We start from the raw sequence: 6,004 nt of genomic DNA on the forward strand, positions 1-6,004 counted from the left end.
CCCGTCGGCCGTGGGCGAGTGGACACAACCAGATCCGCACTGCGCCCTGCCTGACCGTCTGCCGTGGGTGAGTGGACACAGCCAGATCCGCACTGCGCCCTGCCTGACCGCCTGCCGTGGGTGAGTGGACACAGCCAGATCCGCACTGCGCCCTGCCTGCCCGTCTCCCGTGGGCGAGTGGATACAGCCAGATCCGCACTGCGCCCTGCTTGCCCTTCTGCCGTGGGTGAGTGGACACAGCCAGATGCACACTGCGCCCTGCCTGCCCGTCGGCCGTGGGCGAGTGGACACAACCAGATCCGCACTGCGCCCTGCCTGACCGTCTGCCGTGGGTGAGTGGACACAGCCCGATCCGCACTGCGCCCTGCCTGACCGTCTGCCGTGGGTGAGTGGACACAGCCAGATCCGCACTGCGCCCTGCCTGCCTGTCTCCCGTGGGCGAGTGGATACAGCCAGATCCGCACTGCGCCCTGCTTGCCCTTCTGCCGTGGGTGAGTGGACACAGCCAGATCCGCACTGCGCCGTGCCTGACCGTCTGCCGTGGGTGAGTGGACACAGCCAGATCCACACTGCGCCCTGCCTGACCGTCTGCCGTGGGGGAGTGGACACCGCCAGATCCGCACTGCGCCCTGCCTGCCCGTCTCCCGTGGGTGAGTGGACACAGCCAGATCCGCACTGCGCCTTGCCTGCCCGTCTGCCGTGGGCGAGTGGACACTGCCAGATCCGCACTGCGCACTGCCTGACCGTCTGCCGTGGGTGAGTGGACACAGCCAGATCCGCACTGCGCCCTGCCTAACTGCCTGCCGTGGGTGAGTGGACACAGCAAGATCCGCACTGCGCCTTGCCTGCCCGTCTCCCGTGGGCGAGTGGACACAGCCACATCCGCACTGCGCCTTTCCTGCCCTTCTGCCGTGGGTGAGTGGACACAGCCAGATCCGCACTGCGCCCTGCCTGACCGTCTACCGTGGGTGAGTGGACACAGCCAGATCCGCACTGCGCCCTGCCTGACTGCTTGCCGTGGGTGAGTGGACACAGCCAGATCCGCACTGCGCCCTGCCTGCCCGTCTCCCGTGGGTGAGTGGAAACAGCCAGATCCGCACTGCGCGCTGCCTGCCCGTCTCCCGTGTGCGAGTGGACACAGCCAGATACGCACTACGCCCTGCCTGACCGTCTGCCGTGTGTGAGTGGACACAGCCAGATCCGCACTGCGCCCTGCCTGCCCGTCTCCTGTGGGTGAGTGGACACAGCCAGATCCGCACTGCGCCCTGCCTGCCCTTCTGCCGTGGGTGAGTGGACACCGCCAGATCCGCACAGTGCCCTGCCTGACCGTCTGCCGTGGGTGTGTGGACACAGCCAAATCCACACTGCGCCCTGCCTGCCCGTCTGCCGTGGGTGAGTGGACACAGCCAGATCCGCACTGCGTCCTGCCTGACCGTCTCCCGTGGGTGAGTGGACACAGCCAGATCCGACCTGCGCCCTGCCTGCCCGTCTCTCGTGGGTGAGTGGACACAGCCAGATCCGTACTGCACCTTGCCTGCCCGTCTCCCGTGGGTGAGTGGACACAGCCAGATCCGCACTGCGCCCTGCCTGCCCGTCTCCCGAGGGTGAGTGGACACAGCCAGATCCGCACTGCGCCCTGCCTGCCCGTCTCCCGTGGGTGAGTGGACACAGCCAGATCCGCACTGCGCGCTGCCTGCCCGTCTGTCGTGGGCGAGTGGACACAGCCATATCCACACTTCGCCCTGCCTGACCGTCTGCCGTGGGTGAGTGGACAAAGCCAGATCCACACTGCGCCCTGCCTGCCCGTCTCCCGTGGGCGAGCGGACACAGCCAGATCCGCACTGCGCCCTGCCTGACCGTCTACCGTAGGTGAGTGGACACAGCCAGATCCGCACTGGGCCCTGCCTGACCGTCTGCTGTGGGTGAGTGGACACAGCCAGATCCACAATGCGCCCTGCCTGCCCCTATGCTGTGGGCGAGTTGACACAGCCAGATCCGCACTGCGCCCTGCCTGACTGTCTGCCGTGGGCGAGTGGACACAGCCAGATCTGCACTGCGCCCTGCCTGACCGCCTGCCGTGGGTGAGTGGACACAGCCAGATCCGCACTGCGCCCTGCCTGCCCGTCTCCCGTGGGCGAGTGGACACAGCCAGATCCGCACTGCGCCCTGCCTGCCCTTCTGCCGTGGGTGAGTGAACACAGCCAGATCCGCACTGCGCGCTGCCTGCCCGTCTCCCGTCAGTGAGTGGACACAGCCAGATCCGCACTGCGCCCTACCTGCCCGTCTCCCGTGGGCGAGTGGACACAGCCCGTTCCGCACTGCGCTCTGCCTGCCCGTCTGCCGTGGGTGAGTGGACACAGCCAGATCCACACTGCGCCCTGCCTTACCGCCTGCCGTGGGTGAGTGGACACAGCCAGATCCGCACTGCGCCCTGCCTGCCCGTCACCCGTGGGCGAGTGGACACAGCCAGATCCGCACTGCGCCCTGCCTGACCGCCTACCGTGGGTGAGTGGACACAGCCAGATCCGCACTGCGCCCTGTATGACCGTCTGCCGTGGGTGAGTGGACACAGCCAGATCCGCACTGCGCGCTGCCTGCCCCTCTCACGTGGGTGAGTGGACACAGCCAGATCCGCACTGCGCCCTGCCTGCCCGTCTCCCGTGGGCGAGCGGACACATCTAGATCCGCACTGCGCCCTGCCTGCCCGTCTCCCGTTGGTGAGTCGACACAGCCAGATCCGCACTGCGCCCTGCCTGCCCGTCTCCCGTCAGTGAGTGGACACAGCCAGATCCGCACTGCTCCCTGCCTGCCCGTCTCCCGTGGGTGAGTGGACACAGCCAGATCCGCACTGCGCGCTGCCTGCCCGTCTCCCGTGGGCGAGTGGACACAGCCAGATACGCACTGCGCCCTGCCTGCCCGTCTGTCGTGGGTGAGTGGACACAGCCAGATCCGCACTGCGCGCTGCCTGCCCGTCTGTCGTGGGCGAGTGGACACAGCCATATCCGCACTGCGCCTTGCCTGCCCGTCTGCCGTTGGTGAGTAGACACAGCCAGATCCACACTGCGCCGTGCCTGCCCGTCTGCCGTGGGTGAGTGGACACAGCCAGATCCGCACTGCGCCCTGCCTGACCCTCTCTCGTGGGTGAGTGGACACAGCCAGATCCGCACTGCGCCCTGCCTGCCCGTCTCCCGTGGGTGAGTGGACACAGCCAGATCCGCAGTGCGCCCTGCTTGCCCGTCTCCCGTGGGCGAGTGGACACAGCCAGATCCGCACTGCGCGCTGCCTACCCGTCTCCCGTGGGCGAGTGGACACAGCCAGATCCGCACTGCGCGCTGCCTGCCCGTCTGTCGTGGGCGAGTGGACACAGCCATATCCGCACTACGCCCTCCCTGACCGTCTGCCGTGGGTGAGTGGACACAGCCAGATCCACACTGCGCCCTGCCTGCCCGTCTGCCGTGGGCGAGCGGACACAGCCAGATCCGCACTGTGCACTGCCTGACCATCTGCCGTGGGTGAGTGGACACAGCCAGATCCGCACTGCGCCCTGCCTGACCGCCTGTCGTGGGTGAGTGGACACAGCCAGATCCGCACTGCGCCCTGCCTGCCCGTCTGCCGTGGGTGAGTGGACACAGCCAGATCCGCACTGCGCCCTGCCTTTCCGTCTCCCGTGGGCGAGTGGACACAGCCAGATCCGCACTGCGCCCTGCCTGCCCGTCTGCCGTGGGTGATTGGACACAGCCAGATCCGCACTGCGCCCTGCCTGCCCGTCTCCCGTCAGTGAGTGGACACAGCCAGATCCGCACTGCGCACTGCCTGACCGTCTGCCGTGGGCGAGCGGACACAGCCAGATCCGCACTGCGCCCTGCCTGACCGTCTGCCGTGGGTGAGTGGACACAGCAAGATCCGCACTGCACCCTGCCTGACCGTCCTTCGTGGGTGAGTGGACACCGCCAGATCCGCACTGCGCCCTGCCTGCCTGTCTCCCGTGGGTGAGTGGACACAGCCAGAACCGCACTGCGCCCTGCCTGCCCCTCTCCCGTCAGTGAGTGGACACAGCCAGATCCGCACTGCTCCCTGCATGCCCGTCTCCCGTGGGTGAGTGGACACAGCCAGATCCGCACTGCGCGCTGCCTGCCCGTCTCCCGTGGGCGAGTGGACACAGCCAGATACGCACTGCGCCCTGCCTGCCCGTCTGTCGTGGGCGAGTGGACACAGCCAGATCCGCACTGCGCGCTGCCTGCCAGTCTGTCGTGGGCGAGTGGACACAGCCATATCCGCACTGCGCCCTGCCTGCCCGTCTGCCGTTGGTGAGTAGACACAGCCAGATCCACACTGCGCCGTGCCTGCCCGTCTGCCGTGGGTGAGTGGACACAGCCAGATCCGCACTGCGCCCTCCCTGACCCTCTCTGGTGGGTGAGTGGACACAGCCAGATCCGCACTGCGCTCTGCCTGCCCGTCTCCCGTGGGTGAGTGGACACAACCAGATCCGCAGTGCGCCCTGCTTGCCCGTCTCCCGTGGGCGAGTGGACACAGCCAGATCCGCACTGCGCGCTGCCTACCCGTCTCCCGTGGGCGAGTGGACACAGCCAGATCCGCACTGCGCGCTGCCTGCCCGTCTGTCGTGGGCGAGTGGACACAGCCATAACCGCACTACGCCCTGCCTAACCGTCTGCCGTGGGTGAGTGGACACAGCCAGATCCACACTGCGCCCTGCCTGCCCGTCTGCCGTGGGCGAGCGGACACAGCCAGATCCGCACTGTGCACTGCCTGACCATCTGCCGTGGGTGAGTGGACACAGCCAGATCCGCACTGCGCCCTGCCTGACCGCCTGTCGTGGGTGAGTGGACACAGCCAGATCCGCACTGCGCCGTGCCTGCCCGTCTGCCGTGGGTGAGTGGACACAGCCAGATCCGCACTGCGCCCTGCATGCCCGTCTGCCGTGGGTGAGTGGACACAGCCAGATCCGCACTGCGCCCTTCCTGACCGTCTCCCGTGGGTGAGTGGACACAGCCAGATACGCACTGCGGCTTGCCTGCCCGTCTCACGTGGGTGAGTGGACACAGCCAGATCCGCACTGCGCCCTACATGCCCGTCTCCCGTTGGTGAGTGGACACAGCCAGATCCGCACTGCGCCCTGCCTGACCGTCCTCCGTGGGTGAGTGGACACCGCCAGATCCGCACTGCGCCCTCCCTGCCCGTCTCCCGTGGGTGAGTGGACACAGCCAGATCCGCACTGCGCCCTGCCTGCCCGTCTCCCGTCAGTTAGTGGACACAGCCAGATCCGCACTGCGCTCTGCCTGACCGCCTGCCGTTGGTGAGTGGACACAGCCAGATCTGCACTGCGCTCTGCCTGACCGTCTGCCGTGTGTGAGTGGACACAGCCAGATGCACACTGCGCCCTGCCTGCCCGTCGGCCGTGGGCGAGTGGACACAACCAGATCCGCACTGCGCCCTGCCTGACCGTCTGCCGTTGGTGAGTGGACACAGCCAGATCCGCACTGCGCCCTGCCTGACCGCCTGCCGTGGGTGAGTGGACACAGCCAGATCCGCACTGCGCCCTGCCTGCCCGTCTCCCGTGGGCGAGTGGATACAGCCAGATCCGCACTGCGCCCTGCTTGCCCTTCTGCCGTGGGTGAGTGGACACAGCCAGATCCGCACTGCGCCCTGCCTGACCGTCTGCCGTGTGTGAGTGGACACATCCAGAACCACACTGCGCCCTGCCTGCCCGTATGCCGTGTGTGAGTGGACACAGCCCGATCCGCACTGCGCCCTGCCTGACCGTCTGCCGTGGGTGAGTGGACACAGCCAGATCCGCACTGCGCCCTGCCTGACCGTCTCCCGTGGGCGAGTGGACACAGCCAGATCCACACTGCGCCCTGCCTGCCCCTGTGCCGTGGGCGAGTGGACACAGCCAGATCCACACTGCGCCGTGCCTGACCGTCTGCCGTGGGTGAGTGGACACAGCCAGATCCACACTGCGCCCTGCCTGACCGTCTGCCGTGGG

The sequence above is a fragment of the Microcebus murinus genome, chromosome 23, assembly GCF_040939455.1.
Source record: "Microcebus murinus isolate Inina chromosome 23, M.murinus_Inina_mat1.0, whole genome shotgun sequence".
NCBI lineage: Eukaryota > Metazoa > Chordata > Mammalia > Primates > Cheirogaleidae > Microcebus > Microcebus murinus.